Here is a 24,394-nt window from a genome sequence, read left to right as displayed (position 1 = left end):
GTCATGGAGGGATTCCAACATCCTTGCTTTCAACCTACCCCCCTCTTAGTCCTGATGACATTCTTTACATCAGCCTAAGTATACCTAGCCCACAGTGGAGGAGCACAACACGAGCTGCATGGTTCAGTGGTCACGAGCTATAGCTTTACTTTAGGGCATGGGCTACAGTTACTAGAGATAACTATAACTGGTGAGTATCAGTGGTTTTTGAGGTTTTTTTTTATTTAAAATGCTTCGTTATCACTAAAATGTTCACCTAACTATAATGTCACTATAACCTTTGTTTTTTTCAGTGAATTTCTAGTTTTTTTTAATGTAAAGTAATATATTATTAAAATTTCTAACTATAACATTACTTTAAACTTTGTTTTTTTCAGTGAATGTGTGTGTACACACACACACACACATCTATAGTTACTGACCACGTTGTAGACACTGACAATTTAAAAATGTTTAAATACATTATGTACAACTGAATGGATTAGCTATTAAGCTAAGCTGTACTATGAATTTTCACTTCATTTTCAATATTCATCACTTGGCAAAGAAAAACACCTCAAGTAGACACCACTTTTGCTGAGGTATTAATAAGTAAGTGAAAACAATAGTCTCTGTTATGGCTGTATGTCATACTATTGCTAACAACAATATTTGAACTTGCAAAGGGCCCCTCCACGCTCTTATCGCCGCCTACCTGCCCTCAACCACAAAACAAACGTTGCATCAGGTAAATACATGCCAACAGACCCAATTCAGACGGGAAACTCCTGATTTTCTAAGCCAAAAAGAGGTCTACTTTACCTGCCTCCCCCCTAAAATTCCCCCTGCTTCAAAACGAGTCAATGGAGAAAATCCATTCCCTGATTTTATTTTCAAAATCTCCCACTTTCCTGTTCTAAAATGCTGGCATGTATGCAAACCTGGAGACAGTCCCCCTACATTGGCCCTGCAGACCTGTCAGCCACACCTGGATTAGGTCAGTAGATATTCACTTACATTGTAGCCCCTTCCTCCAACAAATGCAATAACCTCAAGTATTACCAAGTCTGATGCTCAAAGTAGAAATAGCTCGACCAAGTAGGGTGCAAACTGACTGCCTCTGGTGCCATGAAGGACACATTTAAACAAGTAAAATGAGCATAATATGTTACAGAACCATGTCATATTGCTTGTGTGGGCCGGGCATGCAGCGCATAAGCTGAATGAGCAAATATCAACATGCAGGTATTGTCCTTTGCTGTATTTGATGGGTACATTTAGAATTGAGCCAGATCTGCAAAGAAGAGAGATGCACCTTGTTACCTTTTTGGATTTAAATCTTTTAGCTAAAAGTTGGCACATTTTGGAACTGAGAGGACACTGAAATTGTTTGCTGTGTATATGACCCCTGAATTTGAGTTTTTAAATCACCCTTCAAGAAAAAGCCTTGACTGCTTACCCGTGCCGGCCACAGAGTCAAAGATCAAAAAATCGTTTCTCGCTGTTATAGAAAGGCTGTCCGTGGTACATAAGCAATTAAGGTCCAGGGCGTATGTCAAAAGGATTGACAAGTAACAGGTCCCAGGCCCAGCTCTCCCATGCTGTACCTCTCCATCGCGCTATCCTGCTTTCTGCCTCGTTTTACTGCTTTCTCCTCCTCACCCCCGTTTTTCTGAGTACTTTCTCGTTTTTTCTGAGCACCTTCTGCTTTTTACCTCATTTTTACTGCTTTCTTCTCTCTTCCCTGTTTTTGAGTGCTTTATCTTTCTGTTTCCCTCGTTTTTACTGCTTTCTCCTTCTTTTCCCATGTTTTTCTGAGTGCTTTATCCTTCTTTCTGCCTCGTTTTTACAGCTTTCTCCTTTCTTTTCGTTGAACTGAGCATTTTCTCCTGCTTTTGCCTCGCTTTTTTCACTGTTTATTCTTTTTCCCCATTGCCACTCCCGCCTTCCTCCCAATTTCCTGCCTCTGCCTCCCGCCTAGCCCTACCCACTGCCTCCCAGCACCCCTCTGTAGGAGGATGGCCCTCTATGTAATGTAGAAAACTAAACTAGGCACACTCTGTAGGGGGTCCAGGCAACCACACATTGGTTTCCAGAGGCAAAAACTATATCACCTAATGCTCTAATTTTTGAGATAGCTTGGTCGAGCAATTAGGCTAACCTTGGAGAAGTGTTTCTCCTTCCTTGCTTGGAGCATTTGTTTTACTCACAGTATCAATCATACATCTCACACATTCGAAGGAATAACTCAAGACCAATTTATAAAAATACTTTGATTTTTATATGAATTTTAACACCAAGATTATCAAGGTTGGTTAAGTACTTTAGAGTTATGAATTTTTGAAGTTTTAATAAATGCAGTCTTTCTGTGCGTAATTACGCACCACAGAAATCAATAGGCAGTCACTTTAAAAATGCATATAAAATCATACGGTTGTGTCACCAGGTTTCACTTTAGCAGGTTGGTCGAGGTCATCAGTGGGCACACTCTGCCAGCTGGAGATGTCAGGTCCTGGATGCAACAGGCAGGGTTTGGGGCCTTTTTCTTGATGCAGCAGGTCCACAGTTCTCTTGCTTTACATCTTCTTTGGTGCTGGTCTTCTTTGTCCTTTCAAATCTAATCTCTTGATCCATGAATGACCAATAAATTCTGAACTTAGTGGGCATTTTGGGGGGAACCTGGTAGTGTCCAATGGGACACTTACCTTTGGGTGGCTACACCCACTACAGTGACCACTTCCTGTGAGAAGGATCACTGCCCTAAAACTAATTGGCTATTTTCCTTCCATTCAAGATGGAGGAAAATTAACTATGGGGTCCACCTCAGAGGCAACACATTAGGGGTGCTGAATGCAAGGTGAGGCCGCTGCTTCTACCCTTTGTTAGGTTTCCCGCCTTTGCTCCTGCCAAACATGGGGGTTTGAAAAGAGGGATGACAGCTGCTGCTAGCAGCAGGCTTGGGGTCGAGTTTCAAGGGTGATATGCCTTTTGAAGCTCACCACCAGGATAGTGCACATTCTGGAGGGAGGGGGTGTTAGCTTCTCCACCCAGGAAGGGCATTGTCTTACAAACCGGAGAGGCAGGGCTCTTCCCCAAGGTTTGAATATTGGCTGTCTAGAGGTGGCAGCTGGATAATACCAGTCAACAACCATGCCAGGATAGAAAGCTTTTGCAGGGGGAACCTCCAAGGTACATTTAGGGATAAATCCAAGACTGGCACTAGTTTGGATTTATCATTCTGAGTGGATACCAAAGAACCCAGGGTTCAGAGTGGCCATCATGTAGCTGGGAAACCTGTGTTGACCAGTGCCCAGCACATGTATTAAAATGGCTGCTCTCTTCGATCACTATATCCCTTATTTAGCAAGGAAAAAGTAGGGGCAATATTGCTCATGCAATTATGCCCTCACAAATAATATGGAGCACCCTGCCTTAGGGCTGTAAGGCCCGGCAGAGGGGTGTCTTACATATATTTAATGCAGCATATGGAGAACAGGCACACAGGCAGTGTGCCATGTCGAGTTTGTGTTTTAGGTTTGCACAAGGACACTCAGCCTGCATGGCAGTGCTAGGTGTGTCTGGATGCATGGCCCTAGAGGGTGGCACACTCAGTGCCGCTGCCCTCAGGGGCCTTCCCATAGTACCCCATGCCCTGGGCACATAGGTACCCACTTACTAGGGACTTATGGTGGTAGTTAAGGGTATATCCTATTGTGCCAAAGCATCACAACAAATTTTACGGAAAGAGGCCCTTTTGCACACTACTATCCCCCCCACAAATGAAAGAGGAGTAGTCTGGTGCTTGTAGAACTGAAGCAGAGCACATATCTTCCTTCAGAGTGTCAAAGGCCTTTTGATAACTCACTGTCAGGTTATCCTTTTTCGACATTTTCTTGGAGGTGAGCTCTGTGAGGGGGCAACTATTGTGCCATAATCCTTCACAAACCTCCTGTAATACCCAGTCAAACCAAGGAATGCCCTGACTTGTGTCTCGGTTGTCGGAGCTTCCCAAGCCAGAAAAGTCTGAATCTTGGGTTGGAGGGGTTAAACTTGGCCTCCACAAACCAGGTGGCCCAAGTAAACAACTTCCCCTGCCCTATCTTGCACTTACTGGCCTTGATAATGAGGCCTGCCTTATGCAGAGCTTCAAGGACCTTTCCAAGTTGAAACAGGTGATCGTGCCAGGTGGATCTATAGACAGCTATGTTATCTAAGTAATATGCACTAAAGGTTTCCAGTCCAGCAAGGACCTGGTTCACCAACCTCTGGGAGGTGGCAGGTGCATTCTTTAGTGCAAAGAGTTTAACAGTGAACTAATAATTCCCACTAGGAGTAGAAAATGCTGACCTTGCTTTTGCTCCTGGGGCCAGACCAATCTGCCAGTACCCAGATGTTAAATCAAAGGTTCTCAGATATTTGGCTTCCCCTAATCTGTTTATGAGCTCATCAGCTCTTGGAATTGAGTGTGCATCTGTCTTTGCCACAGAGTTAAGGCCTCTGTAGTCCACACAGAGCCTCATTTCCTTTTGTCTCTCCTTTGGAGTGAGGCTTGAGGACTAAAACTACTTGGCCAGCTCAGGGAATCTCAGAGGGTTCAATGAGACCCAAATCCAGCATCTTTTTAACTTCTTCCTCTATGCTCTCTCTGACATAGTCTTACTGTCTATACATTTTGTTTTTGACAGGGAAGCTGTCACCAGTTTCCACATCATGGGCACACCAGTTTGTCTTTCCAGGGGTCAGAGAGAAGAGTTCAGCATACTGGTTGAGGGCTTGCCTGCAAGCAGTTTGCTGTTGTCCTGTGAGGGTGTCTGATAAGACCACTCCATCCACAGTACCATCTTGTTGATTGCTGGAGAGATCAGGGAGAGGCTCACTCTCATTGCCCTGTTCTTCATCTGTAACCATCAGCATGGTCACATCAGCTTTGTCATAAAAGGGATTTATGCAGTTGACATGGATGATTCTTTTGGGGATTTTGCAACTGCCAAGGTTAACTCAATAAATGACCTCCCCTTTCCTCTCAAGTATGGGATAGGACCTAGACCATTTGTCCTAGATGGCCCTTGGAGCAACTGGCTCCAAAACCCAAATTTTCTGCCCTAGTTAGAACTCAACCATAGCAGCTTTCTGGTCATACCAGGGCTTTTGGAACTCCTGGCTGGCCTGAAGATGTTTGCTGGCTTTTTCCATGTACTCAGCCATTCTGGAAGGTAGGCGAAGCACATACTCGACAATACCCTGTTTGGGCTCTTTGCGAGGCTTCTACCAGCCTTCCATAACAAGACTTAGTGGTCCCTTACAGGATGCCCAAACAAAAGTTCAAATGGAGAAAGACCTACTTGCTTTTGTGGCACTTCCCTGTAGGCAAACAGCAGCCAAGGAAGCAGGACATCCCATCTACGTCTGAGTTTTTCAGGGAGTCCTCCAATCATGCCTTTTAGGGTCTGGTTAAACCTTTCAACCAACCCATTGGTTTGTGGATGGCATGGAGTCGTGAACTTATATGTCACTCCACATTCCTGCCACATGTTTTAAGTATGCAGACATGACACTTGACCCTCTGTCTGATACTACCTCCTTAGGGAACCCTACCCTTGTGAAGATACCCAGGAGGGCTTTTACAACTGCAGGTGCAGAAATGGTTCTAAGGGGTACAGCCTCAGGATACCTAGTGGCATGGTCCACTACCACAAGCATATATCTGTCTCCTGATGCTGTTTGAGGGTAAAAGGGGCCAACAATGTCGACCCCTACCCTTTCAAACCACTGGAAGTGGATTTAAGGGGGGCTTTAAGTGCCCACCTGCTTTGCCACTAGCCTGGCAGGTGGGGCAGGACAGACTTACATTTTGGGACATTCCTGTCCAATAAAAGTGGTTAACTTTGGCCCAGACGCCCTGCTAGGGAAATATAATTGGCTAAAGTGAGGGGAATTTCTCTGAACTTATGAGGTACTACCACCCCCTCCTGGTTGCACCAAGCTTTAGGGCTCTGGTCTCAGTGTACAGGAGCCCGTCCTCTTAATAGCCCTGTGGGTACCACTGACTCTTCCTAGCTCCTCCTGTGCAGTTTGCTGCCTCAGGCCTTCAAGAGTGGGACTGGTTCTCTGCCTCTACCACAGATCTCCTCTCTAGGGTTCTCCTGGGCCCATGAACTCTGAGTGGTAAGGCCCAATTTCTTGAAGCTCAGTTCCCTCTAAGCTGGGTGACTCCTCCTCCTGAGAAGAGAGGTCCTGTTTTGTGATCTGTTTTGAAGGTGGTCAGCCAGTCTTCTTGCCTTTTCTCTAGGGAGGCTGGTCCAGTATTTCAGGATCCAGCTCTCCTTTTTCTCTCTGAAGTTTGCTCTGTGCCCTTGTCTTGACACATGCCCACTCAGGGATCCATAGCATTGCTACATGGGTCTTCAGTTCTACTTCAGCCCAGGGGCGATGCTCCAGGTCATCACCAAGCAGGCAAGCTACAGGGATGGATGAGGACACAACCACTCATTTCTGCCCTACTACTCTCCCCCCATTCAAAGGTTACCATAGCCATGGGATGGAACTTTGTCTCACTGTCAGCAGTGGCGACAGGATAAGATTCCCTAGCAGAAACTGATTTGAGTGGACCAGGTGCTGAGTTACCATGGTAATGCTAGCTCCTGTGTCCCTCAATGCTTCTATTTTTTCACCATTAATCAAAGAGTGTTGCCTGTATTTTTGCATATTACTTGGCCAGGCAGTAAAGGATAATTCTACCCCACCCTCAGTGACTAATGTTGTCTTTGTGGGGAAACTGACATGGTCATGCCACACCTCTGACCCCATCTGGATAATGGCAGCTGCATTTACTACAGGTTGACTAGAGGCACATTTTCTTGTTTTTACAGTCAGAGTCTCCAGTTTGGTTCCCTTTGGATTTGCAATCTTGGCACCAAGAGTTGCTGGGGTCAAGGTGTCTCCCTTTATACCTACCCCTGGACAGCGAGAAGTCTCTGGGCCCACCCTCCTGTGCAGGTTTTTGGAGGCCTTGAGAAAATTCTTTGTTATTTTTACCCTGGCTCCCATCTTTCCCTTGGGGGGCTTTCTGGCTGCCCTCTTTCTTTTGGTCTCCCTCAGCAGTGGTAGTTTTGGTCACCCTTGTTTTGACGCAGTGGTCTGCCTTCCTCCCCAATTCTTGAGAAGAAAGTGGACCCAGGTCTACCAGATGTTGATGTAGCCCATCACTGAAACAATTACTAAGCAGATGCTCTTTCATGAACAGGTTATACAGTCCATCATAATCTTGTACCTTGTTTCCAGCTAACCAGCCACCCAGCTTCTTTACTGAATAGTCCACAAAGTCTACCCAGGACGTGCTCTGGGTTTTTCAAGCCTCCCTAAACATTATTCTGTATTCTTCAGCTGTAAATCCAAAGCCCTCAATCAGGGTACCCTTCATGAGATCACAGGAGGTCTATCCCTGTACTTTCCTGAGAATAGCTCTCACATCATTGTACCCCAATGTTACTTTTCAATTTCCTACCCAATGCAGGGTCTTTCAAAGGCAGAAAAACATTCCACTATATTATGCCCATCAGTGAAGGGATGGACAACTCCTTTCGGGAGTTTGATGGTGAAAGCTTTTTCATTCAGCACTTTTATGCTACCACCAGAGATGGGTCCTAAGCCCAACTCATTTCTTTGTTTCCCTATCTCCAAGAGCTGACTCTCTAAGGCCAGTCTCGTGGTCAGCCTGGCAATGTCCAGGTCTGTTTCTGTGGGTGCTGTAGAGCTTTTGGAGGAAGAGGAGCTATCCTCATCCCCATTTTCCACAGTATCTTCACCCACCACAGATACATCATCATCTCCTTCTGGGGAGTTATCATTTTCATATCTGGCCACCAGAAACTTAGGTTTCTCTGCACTGGGGCTCTTACCGGTGCGAATTTGGTACAGCCTGCAGAGCCTCCTTAATTGGTCATAACTATATGCCTTATAAGGTTCCCGGTCAAACTCCTGGGTCCTGGACTCTACTTCTTACATTTTTACTTTACTAAAGTTGGGACCATTTAAGAAATTTAGAATCCCCTTTTTGGATAGGCCAACTAAAGTAAGGAATGTAAAAAACTTTCTGCTACAGTTGTAGCACCTAACCAGGGCCCTTACAATTATTTTAAAAATTTGCAAAAATATTTTGTCAATTAAAAATCAAAAATAATTAACTAAAGACAATTTGGAGAGTTATCACTGTGCTCACAAAATTGACAGAGTGGTATCAGCAAATGCAAAGTCTTGATCCCACCGCAAATGTAGGAGGCTGGCCCTCTATGTAGTGTGCAAAACTAGGCACACCGTGTAGGGGTCCAGGCAACAACACAGTTTCCAGAGGAAAAATTAGATCACCAAATGCTCTAATTGTTGAGGTAGCTTGGTCGAGCAGTTAGGCTAATCTTGCAGAAGTGCAAAGCCTTTGTTGTACTCACAATATCAATCATGCATCTTGTCAGGGAGACCAGGTCCTCGGGGTCTGTGCACGTTCCCAACATGTCCACCACAAGAGAGCTCCAAAACTCTGGTAGAAAAATCACAGAGCCTAAGAGAGTCCAAATGGGGAATAGGGGATTAGGTAGGGAACAGCTGGGAAGGAGACCTGTCAATATCAGAATATAAACACATTGACTTTCATTAGACTATGGTTCTAAGCATTGTCTTACTGTAACCCTGGATTATCTACGAAGTGACTTTAACTAGATCTCAAGAGCTCTAGGTACCTGGAACAAATCAAGAATGATTAATGCAATGTTTTCATATTAACTATTCATGAAATGTCACATAATGTCTAAAAATACAAGAACTTTCTAGAATACTGTTTTAGAATCAACACTGCTTTTTCAACATGAGGACAAAAGAATCTGAAACATTCCCTGGAAAACAAATGGAATTGTACTAGGGACTTAGGGCCAGATGTAGCAAAGGTTTTTACCCATTCTGTGTCTATGGGAAAAAGTGTTCGTACATATGGCCATTAATGTGCACAAAGACCGTCACATTCTGAATTTGTCATCTTCACAGGAAACCCACTGGCTCAGGATAAATGTGTGTACTTCAACAAACATTACACATCAAAATATTTATGAACTGATCGCGCACACTGTTGCCGATCTAAACACCAAGTTTTAAATGCAGGAAATGAATCGCGCACACTGCCGATTCTAACAAGAATCTATAAATGCAATGAAATGATCACTCAAGCCTTTGCTGATCTGAATACCAAGATGTACATGCGGTAAATGAATTGCGCTCACTGCAAATTCTAAAAAGAATATCCAAATGCCAAGAAATGATCGCACAAAACCTTTGCCGATCCAAACACCAAGATTTACATCAGAGCAATGATTCGCGTACTCTGAAAGTTTCACGAGTAGGCCCAAAAACTCAAGAGTCTTTTAGAATGGGGGGCCCACCCCAGCCCGACCTCCGTCCTACCACCCTGATCAAGGATCACCAAGATAATGCGGGGCAGACCTGGAACGTCATGGTAGGCCTCCGGAACAGGAGCTCAGGAAATTGCTGCTGCTCTGCACCGGGACCTCTGAATAGTGAGCATGTGGAGCTGGGCTGGCTCCCTTATATTCAGTCTGGCCCAGTCCAAAAACCACACCCAGTCATGCTGCAGAGAAAGCTTCTAGAAGGTCCTAGAAAGGGACCACACCCTAACACACTCAGTCAGTCTGCAGCAATACCTTACAAATGAACAGTTATTGCAAACACCATAAATAGTGTTTTTCAAGGTTAAGGTCTGCAATGCAAAAGGTTAGTAAACTGCATACAAACACAATGCATGAATTATGCTCTTGCATAAAGGCTAGGTTTTTACATTTTTGTCACGTGTAGAGTGCGCACTGTCCTGATGTTAACACATCTCACACATTCGAAGGAATAACTTGAGACCAATTTATAAAAATACTTCAGATTTTTATATAAATTTTAAGACCAAGATTATCAAGGTTGGTTAAGTAGTTTTTGAGTTAAACTTTTGAAGTTTTTGTCACGACTCACGTGCTGCTTGCGCCTGGAAACCGCAGATCTAGTGGCGTGGGTTTTGAAGGTTCGGCTTTGGCCCAGAAAGGGGCGACTCTTTCTAGTAGCCACGGTGCTGTAGGCAATGGAACCGCCAAGAACAGACCGTGCCCTTTAGAAATAGTGCCAGAGGACAAAAACCCCTAAAAGGGGAAAAAACCTCCAAACAGTGGATTCCTGAAACAAGAACAAAACCAGGAATCAAAAAGAAACAAAAATGCAGGTAAACACGAATTTGACAAGATTCAGAACCGAAGGCTAAGAATCAGGAGCGAAGACACAATCAGAGCAGATAGTGTTGCAGCGCAAGGAAAGGGAGAAAACAGAGCCCTTATATACCAAGAAACAGGAAATGACCAACAGGAAGTGAAAAGACACCATCTTAGATAAGGAAGAAGTACATAGGACAGAATAGAACAGGAACCATAGAAAATAGGGAACAAGGAATGCTGGGAAGAAAAAGGTAACATGGGAAGGGGGGAAAGACATAAAGAAAGGACAAAAAAAATGCCTCAGAAAGCAAAGAAGAAAAAAGAACAGGTAAGGAGGGTCAGAGGGAAACAGGGACGCAACAGAAAGCAGAGCGAGGCCCCAAGTAAAATCTGGGGCCTCGCGCCGTACACAGAAGGCTCGGTCGCGCCGCGTCCTGGGGACGGGCTGCGCGGCGCGAGCCGAGCATTCGGCTCGCGCCGCGTGGTGCGGCGCGACAGTAGGTCCCCCCCCGAAGGTCCAGGTTTGAAGGGAAACAAACGATGAAAACGAGAAATCAGAAGAGGGGCGTGAACAGAAGATGCATCTTCCCAAGAGCATTCACTAAGAGGATATCCCTTCCAGTGAATCAAATACTGAAGACGTCGGTGAAAAAGGCGAGAGTCACAAATTTCCTGAACCTCATATTCAGGTACATCATTCACCAACACAGGAGGAGGACAAGGAAACTGACGAGAGAAAGGGTCAGGGACATAAGGTTTGAGCTGGGATACATGAAAGACCGGATGAATTTTCCAAGTATGAGGCAAGCGAAGACGAACAGTGACAGGATTGATCAACTGAAGAATACGGAAAGGCCCATAATAGCGAGGCGTGAACTTATTTAAAGAAAGGCGAGAGGGCAAAAATTTGGAAGAAAGCCAGACTTTATCTTGAGGGTGATAATCTGGAGTGGGTCCACGTTTCTTATCTGCGATCTTCTTCATATATCTCTTGGTGTTCAATAAATTAGATCTAATTAGCCTATGGAGTTGCAGGAGACGTTTGGAAAAAGATGTAATTGCAGGCAGAGGAGAGGTAGATTGAGGAGAAGTAGGAAAAGAGGTAGGATGATAGCCATAGGAACAGAAAAAAGGAGTGACCTTGGAGGCACTATGGACAGTATTGTTGTAGGAATATTCAGCAATAGGAAGATAAGTGTTCCAGTTGCTTTGGGTGGAATTACAAAAACAGCGAAGGTATTCTTCTAATCCTTGGTTCAAACGCTCGGTTTGTCCATTGGTCTGAGGATGGAAACCGGATGATAATGCTATATTGATATTTAGTGTCTTGCAAAAATATTTCCAAAACCGGGAAATATACTGAGGTCCCCTGTCAGATACAATGGTATGTGGAAGTCCATGGAGACGGAAAATATGGTCAATAAATATCTGGCTTAATTCTTGGGATGTAGGTAACTTCTTTAGGGCAGTAAAGTGAGCCATTTTAGTGAAAGAATCAACAGTGACCATGATAACCTGGTTTCCAGCTGATGGTGGAAGTGAACACATGAAGTCAGTGGAAATAGTATGCCATGGAGTTGGTGGAACCGGCAAAGGCTGTAGTAATCCTGCAGGTCTGGTACGGGGAATCTTGACTTGAGCACATATGGGACAAGCCTGAACGTATCTTTCGACATCTGATTTCCAGGTAGGCCACCAGAAAGATCGCGAAAGAAGTTCTTGTGTGGCCTTGATGCCTCTATGACCAGCAACCGGTGAATCATGGCACATCTGTAATGCCTTGTCTCGAACTCTGTTAGTAGGGAGGAATAACAGATTCTGATGATAATAGTATCCTTCTTTCTTGCATAAAAAGGTTCTTAATTTCTCTATTTCGCTATTAGACAGGCTGGAGTACTCCAGTTGTACCTCCTCCAGAAAAGATTGAGCAACTCCAATGATCTTACTAGGCTCCAGTAGAAACTGAGACGGGGAAGGAGTACAATCTGGATAACGACGAGACAGAGCATCAGCCAGAATGTTTTGAGATCCAGGAATATAGGTGATGTAAAAGTCATACTGACTGAAGAAAAAGGCCCAACGGGCCTGGCGACTATTCTGGCATACAAAATTACGTAGACATTGCAGATTACGGTGATCTGTTCTAACCTCGAAAGGTTCCTTGGAACCCATCAGAAACTGTCTCCATTCGATGCAGGCTGTCTTCAGAGCTAACAACTCTCTTTCTAGTACTGAGTAATGTTGTTCTGCTGAAGAGAGAATATGGGACAAATAGAAAACAGGATGTTCAAGACCATCGTCCTCTTGTAGTTGGAGTAAGACAGCTCCAATAGCTCTTTCGGAAGCATCGGTAACTACAATAAACTGTCTGTTGGTATCTGGGTGTCTTAAGATGGGAGCTTGAGTGAAAGCCTTCTTTAAGTCTTGAAAAGCTGTTTCAGCCGCCTTAGTCCAGACAAACCCCTGTTTTAGATTTTCCTTCTTTAAAGTATGAGTTATATGACTGGTCTGTTTAGCAAAGTCTTGAATGAACTGCCGATAAAAATTTGCTAATCCTAGGAAACATTGTGTTTCTTTAGTAGAAGAGGGAGAAGGCCAATCGAGAATTGCTTGTACCTTTTCTTGGTCCATAGCTATGCCGGTGGGACTTAAATGATAACCCAGATATTTGACTTCCGTCTTATCGAACTCACACTTTTCGGGTTTACAGGATAGTTGATGTGCTCTGAGTCTTTGAAGGACTTGTTTCACATGAGAAGAATGGAGTTCGGGATGTCTGGAAAAAATAAGGATGTCGTCTAAGTAGATTACGACTGTCTGGTTCAGGAGATCGGAAAATATTGAGTCCATAAATCTTTGAAATATTGCAGGGGCATTCGTAAGACCAAAAGGCTTGACTTTGTACTCAAAATGACCAAACGGTGTCCTGAATGCTGTTTTCCACTCGTCTCCTTCTTTTATACGTAAAAGGTGGTAAGCTCCCCGAAGATCCAACTTGGTAAAACGTTGAGCCCCTCTGACTGCCTCTAGAATATCCTTGATGAGGGGCAAAGGATAACGATCCTTTATAGTTATTTTATTTAGGCCTCGAAAATCCAGGCAAGGACGAAGATCTTTGGTCTTCTTAGGTACAAAAAAGAGAGGAGCCCCTGCCGGAGAAGACGATGGAACAATGAGACCACTCTGTACATTTTCCTCCAGATACTCCTTAAGAACTTCCTTTTCAGGTTCCGTGAGAGAATACATCCTCCCAAAGGGAACGACTGTTCCAGGTTCCAAAGGAATAGCACAATCGTACTCTCGATGTGGAGGTAATACAGGTCTGGATGGTTTTTGAAACACGTCTTGAAACTCTAAATAATGTTCAGGAACTCCTTGGACAGTATTGATGGAATATTCCGTAGTACTCTCAATAGGTGTTAATCTGTTCGGTGACCAATATTTGTCGGAAGCAAAGCAGTTCTCTTGACAAAACTGTGAGGACAAGGAAATTGTCCGGGTTACCCAGTTCACATACGGATTATGTCTTGTAAACCATGGAATTCCGAGAATAATGGTATGGTTGGGAGATGAAATGAGATCAAAGGAGATGTGTTCTTGATGATTACCAAACTGTAAATTTAACATCAAGGTCGTAGTATCGACTGGACCTGAGGATATCAAGGATCCATCCACGGTGTGCACTTGTTCAGGAATGTCTTTGGGTTGTGTGGGAATCTGTTGATTAGTGGCCCAAGTCTTATCCATGTATATACCACTAGCACCACAATCTAATAATGCCATAGTTCTTTCTTGGCGGCCATCAGGTAGTTGTAAGATGACAGGTAACACAAACAAGTATGTTGTATTGTCATTAAATGAACTGATGGAAGGTATAGCCGATGATCCCGTCCCCTCCCTTCTTACAGAGGATGGGAAGTGGCGTTTCCCGAGGGTCTTGGTGGACGTACAGGACAGGTATGAAGCATGTGACCAGCAGAACCACAGAATAGGCACAATCCTTTCTTCCGTCTGTCTTCCTTCTCACTAGTGGAGAGCGGCCCTCGAGTAGTATCCACTTGCATGGGTTCCCCTTCTATGTCTCTAGCAGGGGGACGAGATTCCTCAGAACGAGGTAGATACATCCGTGAAGTGCTTGGCTGGGAAGATCCTCTACTTCTTCTCTTCTCCATTCGTCGTTCTTGAAGACGATACTCGATGGAAAGTGCTTGATCCATCAGGCCACGAAGATCTTCAACTCTGGTGGAATGTACTAATTCATCCTTTATTTCTTCCTTAAGTCCTCTGCGAAACAAAGTTACCAGGGTACGCTCCACCCAAGTGGTCTCTGCCGCTAACTGACGGAAACGTGTAATATATTGAAGGACATCTTGGAAACCCTGCTGGATATCACATAATGCTTCCTCTGCTGAGGCTTCCAATCCTGGACGACTAAACATTTGTTTGAAGCGGGTCACGAAGGCAGAATAGTCCGACAATACCGGGTCGTTGGATGACACCATAGGGGTTGCCCAGGCCAAGGCAGGACCGGATAATGCACTGATAAGATATCCCACCTTTGTCCTGTCATGAGAGAATTGGGTAGGTCGGAAGGCGAAGTACACCGTTAATGCATCCAGGAATTCACGCAGTTTAGTTGGTTCACCAGAGAAACGAGGAGTAGAGGCGGAGATAGTCGGAACATCACCACTGCGGAAGGCCAAAGCTTGTCGTAACACAGCATTCTCATTGCGCAATTGTTGCAATTCCTGCGCTTGTTGTTGAATAGTAGTCAAAAGAGATGGATCAGGATCTGCAGCAGCCGCCACTGTATCATCCATGGTGTCAGAAGACGTCGGAATGGTTGGGCGCTGCAATCTATCACGACTCACGTGCTGCTTGCGCCTGGAAACCGCAGATCTAGTGGCGTGGGTCTTGAAGGTTCGGCTTTGGCCCAGAAAGGGGCGACTCTTTCTAGTAGCCACGGTGCAGTAGGCAATGGAAACGCCAAGAACAGACCGTGCCCTTTAGAAATAGTGCCAGAGGGAAAAAAAACCTAAAAGGGGAAAAAACCTCCAAACAGTGGATTCCTGAAACAAGAACAAAACCAGAAATCAAAAAGAAACAAAAATGCAGGTAAACACGAATTTGACAAGATTCAGAACCGAAGGCTAAGAATCAGGAGCGAAGACACAATCAGAGCAGATAGTGTTGCAGCGCAAGGAAAGGGAGAAAACAGAGCCCTTATATACCAAGAAACAGGAAATGACCAACAGGAAGTGAAAAGACACCATCTTAGATAGGGAAGAAGTACATAGGACAGAATAGAACAGGAACCATAGAAAATAGGGAACAAGGAATGCTGGGAAGAAAAAGGTAACATGGGAAGGGGGGAAGACATAAAGAAAGGACAAAAAAAATGCCTCAGAAAGCAAAGAAGAAAAAGAAGAAAAAAGAACAGGTAAGGAGGGTCAGAGGGAAACAGGGACGCAACAGAAAGCAGAGCGAGGCCCCAAGTAAAATCTGGGGCCTTGCGCCGTACACAGAAGGCTCGGGGCGCGCCGCGTCCTGGGGACGCGCTGCGCGGCACGCTGCGCGGCGCGAGCCGAGCATTCGGCTCGCGCCGCGTGGTGCGGCGCGACAGTTTTATTAAGTGCAGTCTTTCTGTACGTAGTTACGCACCATAGGATTAATAGGCAGTCACTTTTAAAATGTATATAAAATCGTATATTTGTGTTACCAGGTTCTGCTTTTCCAGGTTGGTCGAGGTCGTCGGTGGGCACACTGTGCCAGCTCGAGAGGCTCGGGCAGCTCCCGGTTCTGGCAGGAGCAGCCCTGGAACGTCTCTTGGAGAAGGTACAGGGCCACTCAGGGGAGCACTTTGAAAAAGGTGGTTCTTGCACATTTAAAGGTGGCGCCTTGGGGTCCCCCTGTGGTGTCGAGGTTGCAGGGGGTGTGGGGCCCTGGGGGCACAGCTAGTTCCTCGTTTCAGGGCGCTGCACGAGTTGTTGATCTAGGAGCTGTATGCAACGGAATCCTTTGGAGTTGGAGGTAAGTCTCTGTGAGGGGGGTTTACAGAACAACAGGAGTACTCTGGCAGGAGGCCCGGGGTGCTCCTGAAGTCCCTCGACTGGGGCTTCCTCCTGATCCTTTTTCAGCTCTTGTGGAGCTGGTTCTCTTAATGTCTGACATCAGCTGACCAATACCCAGGGTATTGGTACAGTACGGCCACCAGGGGGCATAGTACCACCAAACTTGGCACATTTGCAGGGTTTGTCCTGGCGGTTGTTGGTGTGTGGTCGGGTCTGGCTGAGACTTCCGGTTCAGGAGATGTCGGCCAGTCAGGGATCCTCACTAGCTTGTTGGTTCTTTGTTGGTTGCAGAGTGGTTCCTCCACTCAGAAGGGAGAACTTTGACGAATTGTTAAGCCTGGAGGTCCTCTGGGTCTCTTTAGGTCAGACCAGTGTCCAGCTCCTTCACAGCTGCGATTGTCAGGTCCTGGGTGCAGCAGACAGGGTTTGGCATCTTTTTCTTGATGCAGAAGGTCCACAGTTCTCTTGCTTTGGATCTTCTTTGCTGCTGGTCTTTGTCCTTTGAAATCTAATCTCTTGGTCCAAGGATGCCCACTAAATTCTGAATTTAGTGGGCATTTTAGGGGGAACCTGGTAGTGTCCAATGGGACGCTTACCTCTGGGTGGCTACACCCACTATAGTGACCACTTCCTGTGGGAAAGGTCACTGCCCCCAATTGGCTATTTTCCTTCCACTCAAGATGGAGGAAACTGAACTAGAGTGTCCACCTCACAGGCAATACCTTACGGGTGCTGCATGCCAGGTGAGGCCACTCCTACCCTTTGTTAGGTTTTCCGCCTTTGCTCCTGCCAAAAGTGGGGGTTTGCAAAGGGGGATGTCAGCTGCTGCTAGCTGCAGGCTTGGGGGTTGCGGTTCAGGGGTGGTAAGCCCTTTGAAGCTCACCGCCAGGACAGTGCACATTCCTGAGGGAAGGGATATTCCTCCAACCAGGAAGGGCATTGTCTTACAAACTGGAGAGGAAGGGCTATCCACCAAGGTTTGTATATTGGCTGTCTGGAGGTGGTAGCTGGATCGGACGAGTCAGCAAGCATGCCAGGATAGTTCGCTTTTATAGGAGGCACCTCTAAGGTGGCCCCTGGATACATTTAGGGATAAATCGAAGAATGGCACCAGTTTGGATTTATCATTCTGAGTTGTTTGATACCAAACAACCCAGGGTTTAGAGTGCCCATCATCTAGCTGGGAAACTTGTGTTGACCAGTGTCCAGCACATGTATTAAAATGGCTGCTCTGTTACTCAGTATGTCCCAGGTTTGGCAAGGACACAGTGGGGGCATATTGCTCATGTAATTATTCCCTCACATATAATGTGGAGCACCCTGACTTAGGGCTGTAAGGCCTGCCAGAGGGGTGTCCTACCCAAAGTAAGAAAATAAGTTACTTATCTGTAACTGCAGTTCTCAAGTATTGGTATCTTTCATAGACTCACATGCTTGAATCTTCCCTGTCGAAGTGGGAGTCCCACTGTAACTTAATAAAGCACTATCACTATCACTATCATAGGCCATAATGGCCATGAAAAGGTCAGTTTAATAGATAGCCTATCCATGTCCTTTTAAAAAAAAGGACCAAACTTGAACTATAACCAATCAGGCGACAAACACTCACAACAGATGCTTAGTCCCTCAGATTTTCAAGCACAAGTGGGAATAAATAATCCTGAGCTGTAAGGGGAGCCTCTCTGGGGAGGAGGGTGGGTCGCATGTAAATCTATGAAAGATACCAATACTGGAGAACTACAGTAACAGGTAAGTAACTTATTTTCTTCTGCAGTATTGGATCTTTCATAGATTCACATGATTGAATCAGAATAGCAAGCAGATACTGTATTTGTATATCTTATAGTATTAGTGCAAAGAGCAGATGGTGGGTAGAAAATATTTACTTAACATTCATATGCAATATAATAAAATAATATATATTTAAATATATCCATAAATAGACATCATACATTAACATCTGCATGAATACATAAACACATGGAACCAAAAGAGGCTCCCCTTAATGAAATAAGTGCACATTAAAACCTATCCTACTGCTGTATGCGCTGTGCCGATTACAGGCAATAATGCTGCATGAATGATATGCACACTTTTCCATGTCGCATTACAACATATCTTCTCCAGAGGTACTTACACAAACAAAGTGGTTGAAGTGGAACTGCCCCACCTGAATGCACCCTACTTTTCTCTGTGACGGGAATGCTAGTCTTTGAGTGGCAGAACTGGATTGCAGCTGAAATTGATTCAGCGATGGTTGACAATGTGACTGGAGCATCCTTATGAGTGTGACTATATGAGTCCAACAGTTGTCAGTTGACATGTGTTGTATAGTGCAATGTAAGTAGACACTTTAGATATCACTTGATACCTAGAGTACGAATAGACCTCTCAGCTGGTGATTTTGAATTCTGGAAACAAAGTTCGAAATATTATAGGATAATTGAGGCAAAATCTGAAGGAACCATGGGAATAAATCTGTGGATTGGTTCAGAGAAGTACTAAATTGCCTGTGAGACGCAAGAAGGCTCGTGAGTTGAGAAAGCCTGCATCTCCTCCACCCTACTTTTCAGGGTGAGTGCAAGTAAGAAGGCAACCTTCCATGTGAGAAATTTGAGGTGTGCTCTGTAAATGGGTTCGAATGAACTCTTCATGAGTTGAAATAGAATTATGTTTAGGATCCAGTCCAGGAAAGCAGCCCTTTCTGTTGGAGAACACTGACTAAATCTTTTATGAACTGTTTCATTATTCTGCAAGAGTAAAAAGAGAAAATGTGATGACCAGCTGTATCTTGATATTGATGTCAGCCGTACTGTTGTATAGCTATTTTAGCCATATTTTAGACGCTTTACTTTAGCAAACTAGGCCTGCCATTGTGCACTTCAGCCCAGTTACATTTTATTCAGCAGTGCTTAATTTTCTAGCAATAGCCACATTTGTGGTATGGTTGTATTTCCCTTTATCTAATTGTTCTTTCGCCTAGGAAATCATTACGTTCAGTAGGACATTTATTTCACTTTGTGCTTTCTTCAAGGCTACAGTCAGATAGAGTTGCTGGCAAACGTGGTATGCTGTGTCTCTAACATTCACCGAAACACACATGCACATACGTGGGGACCATTTCTTAGAATGTCAACTATTCTATTATAAAAATACTGCTTTGTCCCATACATGTTAGAGGGAGATTCCAGCCAGATGACCACGACTGTATGCTGATTGCCTCGCTACAGCTGCTTGCTTAGAATGCCGAACCCCTGGCCTACATAGGGATGGTGTCTTTCTAGACTACAGGCTTCCTTACTCAGGTATGAGAGATTATGTTTTCCCAGGAGGAAACCTAAAGGGCGGATTAGGCTTATTATGCTGTGCTCGACCATTGCATAGGTAACTACATATCGCTTGTAGTTAGACACACAAGAAAAGGGAGCACACTGCCCCACACTCCAGCATAAAATAGCCCCAATGCATCATGGTAAATGCTGTCATTTGATTTAGAGATAGAGACATTTTTCAAAGTCTTTCACCTTAAGTAGGTGCAGCAAGTGCCGTATCTCTGGACACGTGTTTCTGGCTTTCGGCCATCATCAGCAGAGAGAAAATATATCTGAAGGGGCCGCGTGTAGTAACAGTATGGTGGGACTGTTTTTGTGTCTCACTCTCCTCATTACATTCTTGCTTTTATTGTGTTTTATCATCCTAGTTACTATAATACTTGCCATTTTACCTAAGATGCAGTTACTTCAATAAATCCTTATTGAACTTTATTCTGCCTTTGTTTGTCTTTGTGGCCTGAATGTGTGTACCTGTGTAGTGTCTAACTGTATCACTGAGGCTCTGCTAATCAGAACATCAGTGCTTATGCTCTCTCTGTCTTTAAAATTGTCACTATAGGCTAGTGACCATTTTTACCAATTCTAATTGGCACACTGGAACACCCTTATAATTCCCTAGTATATGGTACCTAGGTACCCAGGGTATTGGGGTTCCAGGAGATCCCTATGGGCTGCAGCATTTCTTTTGCCACCCATAGGAAGCTCAGACAAATCTTACACAGGACTGCCACTGCAGCCTGAGTGAAATAACGCACATGCTATTTCACAGCCATTTTTCACTGCACTTAAGTAACTTATAAGTCACCTATATGTCTAGCCTTCACTTGCTGATGGTTAGGTGCAAAGTTACTAAGTGTGAGGGCACCCTTGCACTAGCAAAGGTGCCCCCACATAGTTCAGGGCCATTTCCCTGAACTTTGTGAGTGCGGGGACGCCATTACCCGCGTGCACTACATATAGGTCAATACCTATATGCAGCTTCACAATGGTAACTCCGAATATGGCCATGTAACATGTCTAAGATCATGGAATTGTCCCCCCCATGCCAAATATGGTATTGGGGTGCCAATCCCATGTATCCCCGTGGCTCCACTATGGACCCCAGGTACTGCCAAACCAGCTCTCTGGGGTTTTCTCTGCAGCTACCACTGCTGCCAACCCACAGACAGGGTTCTGCCCTCTGGGGGTCTGGGCAGCCCCGTCCCAGGAAGGCAGAACAAAGAATTTCCTCTGAGAGAGGGTGTTACACCCTCTCCCTTTGGAAATAGGTGTTAAGAGCTGGGGAGGAGTAGCCTCCCCCCTCCTCTGGAGATGCTTTGAAGGGCACAGAAGGTGCCCTCCTTGCATAAGCCAGTCTACACCGGTTCAGGGAGCCCCCACCCCCTGCTCTGGCACGGAACTGGACAAAGGAAAGGGGAGTGACCACTCCCCTGTTCACCACCACCCCAGGAGTGGTGCCCAGAGCTCCTCCAGTGTGTCCCAGACCTCTGCCACCTTGGATTCAGAGGTGTGAGGGCACTCTGGAGGCCTCTGAGTGGCCAGTGCCAGCAGGTGACGTCAGAGACACCCTCCTGATAGGTGCTTACCTGACGAGGTGGCCAGTCCTCCTCTGAGGGCTATTTGGGGTCTCTCCAATCGGCTTTTCCTCAGATAACGACTTGAAAGAAGTCACCAGAGTTCCTCTGCACCTCTCTCTTTGACTTCTGCCAAGGATCGACCGCTGACTGTTCCAGGACGCCTGCAAAACTGCAACAAAGTAGCAAGAAGACTACCAGTGACATTGTAGCACCTAATCCTGCCGGCTCTCTCGACTGTTTCCTGGTGGTGCATGCTTTGGGGGCTGCCTGCCTTCATCCTGCACTGGAAGCCACAAAGAAATCTCCTGTGGGTCGACGGAATCTTCCCTCTGCTCCAGCAGGCACCAAACTTCAGCGTCACCGGTACTCTGGGACCCCTCTCATCCTGACGAGCGTGGCCCCCGGAACACAGGTGGTGGACCCAGGTGTCCCAGACTGTCCAGTGGTCCAACTGCCCAAATTTGGAGGAGGTAAGTCCTTGCCTCCCCTCTCCATACTGAAATCCTGTGCACCGCGTGAACTGCAGCTGCTAGGGCTGCTGTGCACACTTCTAAGGGATCTTTTGTGCACAGCCAAGCCCAGGTCCCCAGAACTCCGTCCTGCACTGCTCAACTCCCTGAGTTGACCTCCGGCTTCGTGGGACCCTCTTTTGTAGTGTTGAGACAATTGCCGTCCTCAGTCTTCTTGAACCCGTATTCAAGGACTTCTGCGGGTGCTGCCTTCTTGTGCGTGGCATCTCCACGTTGCTGAGGATCCACTCTGTCTCCTCTCCCAAGTGGCGACATCCTGGTCCTTCCTGGGCCCGGGCAGCACCCTTTTTCTTTAACCGCGACCATTGCAGCTAGCAAGGCTTGTTTGTGGTCTTTTGCCAAAGAACCAACTCTGCATCCTCCAGCACTCCGTGGGACATCTTCTGCACGAAGGAGAAGTTCCTTAGTTGTTGCAGAATCTTCAGCTTCTTCCATCCGGAGGCAACCATTGTGCACCTTCATCCGGGGTTTAGTGGGCTCCTGCCCCCCCCGGACACTTTCACGACTCTTGGACTTGGTCCCCTTCCTTTGCAGGTCCTCAGGTCCAGGAATCCGTCTTCAGTGCGTTGCAGTCTGTTGTAGTCTTTGCAAAATCCTCTATCAAAAGTTTAGTGTGTTTCTGGGGAAATAGTAGTACTTTACTCCTACTTTCCAGGGTCTTGGGGTGGGGTATCTTGGACACCCTTAGTGTTTTCTTACACTCCCAGCAACCCTCTACACACTTCACTAGCCTACGGGTCCATTCGTGGTTCGCATTCCACTTTCAGAGTATATGGTTTGTGTTGCCCCTAGGCCTATTGCATCCTATTGTATTCTACAGTGTTTGCACTATTTTCCTAACTGTTTACTTACCTGATTTTGGTTTGTGTGTATATTTTGTGGATTTTACTTACCTCCTAAGGGAGTATATCCTCTGAAATATTTTTGGTATATCGTCACTAAAATAGAGTACCTTTATTTTTAGTAACCCTGAGTATTGTGGTTCTTATGATATAGTACCTATATCAGCGGTATAGTAGGAGCTTTGCATGTCTCTTAGTTCAGCCTAAGCTGCTCTGCTATAGCTAACTCTATCAGCATAAGCTGCTAGAACACTACTAATCTACTGATAAAGAATAACTGGACCTGGCACAAGGTGTAAGTACCATCAGGTACCCACTATAAGCCAGGCCAGCCTCCTACAGATTTCCATTAACGTTTACATGTCTTTATCATGGCCTCCTCCTTGACTTGGAGAGAATACAAGTGCTTTGAATTGATGCAATTTAGGAGCTGTGTGCATAAGAGGAGAGAAGTCAGGTCAGGATGAGGGGCCTGGCCTCAGTTCATCATCAAAGGTTTACAGAATGTTGGTAGGTGAATGTGGTTGTATTCTGATAGCAGGAGAAGATCAGCGAACCAGTGCTGAGCTAGCCACCTGGGGGCTATCAGGATAAGACAACACTGCTTTGCTTTCCTCTTGGTGAGTATCTTTGGTATTAAAGGCATTGGGGAAAAAGGTAGATATGGCTCCTGGACCATATGTTGAAAGGCATTCCTCCAAGATCCTGGATCGAAGATCCTGGATGTGGATGCCAACTTGCATAGAACTGGCATTTGCAGGTTTCGTTTGTTGCAAAGGGATGCAGAGCCGGTTTGCCCCAGAATGAGAAGATCATAGTTAGATCCAAATGATCAAACTCTCCTTCTTGGAGGTTGCTTCCAGTTTTGTTTAGCATGTCTGCTATGAGATTTGTAGTCCAGGGAATATGTTCAGCCCAAAGAGTTATCCTGTGTGTCGCTAGCCAGCTTCAGATTTCCCGGTCTTTCTTGGACAGCACCAAAAAACTTGTGCCACTTTGTTTACTCATGTATTGCATGCTGGTGGTATTGTCCTTGCGAACTAACACCGAAGACTCTGCTACTCTGGCAGGAAAGTTTGGAGACTGAACAGATGGCTTTGAGATCTAGGTGAGTGATATGTATGCTCTTCTGGAGCAGAGACCACTTTCCTCGAATCAGAGGTCCTGTGGATGACTGCCCCAGCTTTCCAGGGAACAATTTGTAGTCTGAGATCACCAGACTAGAGCTTCCAACATACCTATGTGAAATTCACCAGGCCCTCAAATTATTTGTTTGACTGAATCTATTGTTTTTGTAGCTGCTCCTGTAAGACTTTCATTTTCAGGCATACAAGGGAGATCATATTGATTGCTGAGGACCTGATGCCCAATAGCTGACAGACAGTATCTTTGATGTAGGAGTTGATTATCTCTGATAATTCACAAGGAGAGTTAGCTTGTGAAACAACTTTATACAAGCCTCTGTGGACTTCGACGCTTGAAATGCTGTTGGTGCTTTTATCAAGGAGTTGTCGAAGCTGGGGAATCACTTCCTGAAAAAAGCTGATTTGAAGCCAAATGGAAAAACTCTGATGAGTGGGTGGGAATGCAAAAAAATATAAATCCTGTGTTGAGGGGGACCACATAAAAGGATTGTTTCTGGATATACTTCTTAGTTTCTTGAGGTGTATGATGGATGGACACTCCTCTGTTTTCTGGTTTAAGAGGCAAAACCAAGAACAGAAGCCTATTCTTTGCTGAGAATGTGGGCCTTTCTCTATGGAACCTGTGATCAGTGTAGCTAGCACTTCCTTCTGAAGGAGATGGTGAT

The 24,394-nt window shown here is 45.4% G+C and overlaps 1 long non-coding RNA gene across 1 annotated transcript in view; it reads right to left on the bottom strand.

Annotated features, from left to right (window-relative positions):
* Positions 1-24,394, bottom strand: part of LOC138262247 (uncharacterized) — an 85,575-nt gene that overhangs the window by 5,722 nt on the left and 55,459 nt on the right. The window contains exon 2 of the long non-coding RNA XR_011199219.1: positions 8,424-8,533. This is a non-coding gene — a long non-coding RNA (uncharacterized lncRNA). The remainder of the gene's footprint in view (positions 1-8,423; positions 8,534-24,394) is intronic.

Source organism: Pleurodeles waltl, chromosome 10, assembly GCF_031143425.1.
Source record: "Pleurodeles waltl isolate 20211129_DDA chromosome 10, aPleWal1.hap1.20221129, whole genome shotgun sequence".
Classification (NCBI taxonomy): domain Eukaryota; kingdom Metazoa; phylum Chordata; class Amphibia; order Caudata; family Salamandridae; genus Pleurodeles; species Pleurodeles waltl.
This window is presented reverse-complemented; position numbering and strand designations above follow the sequence as displayed.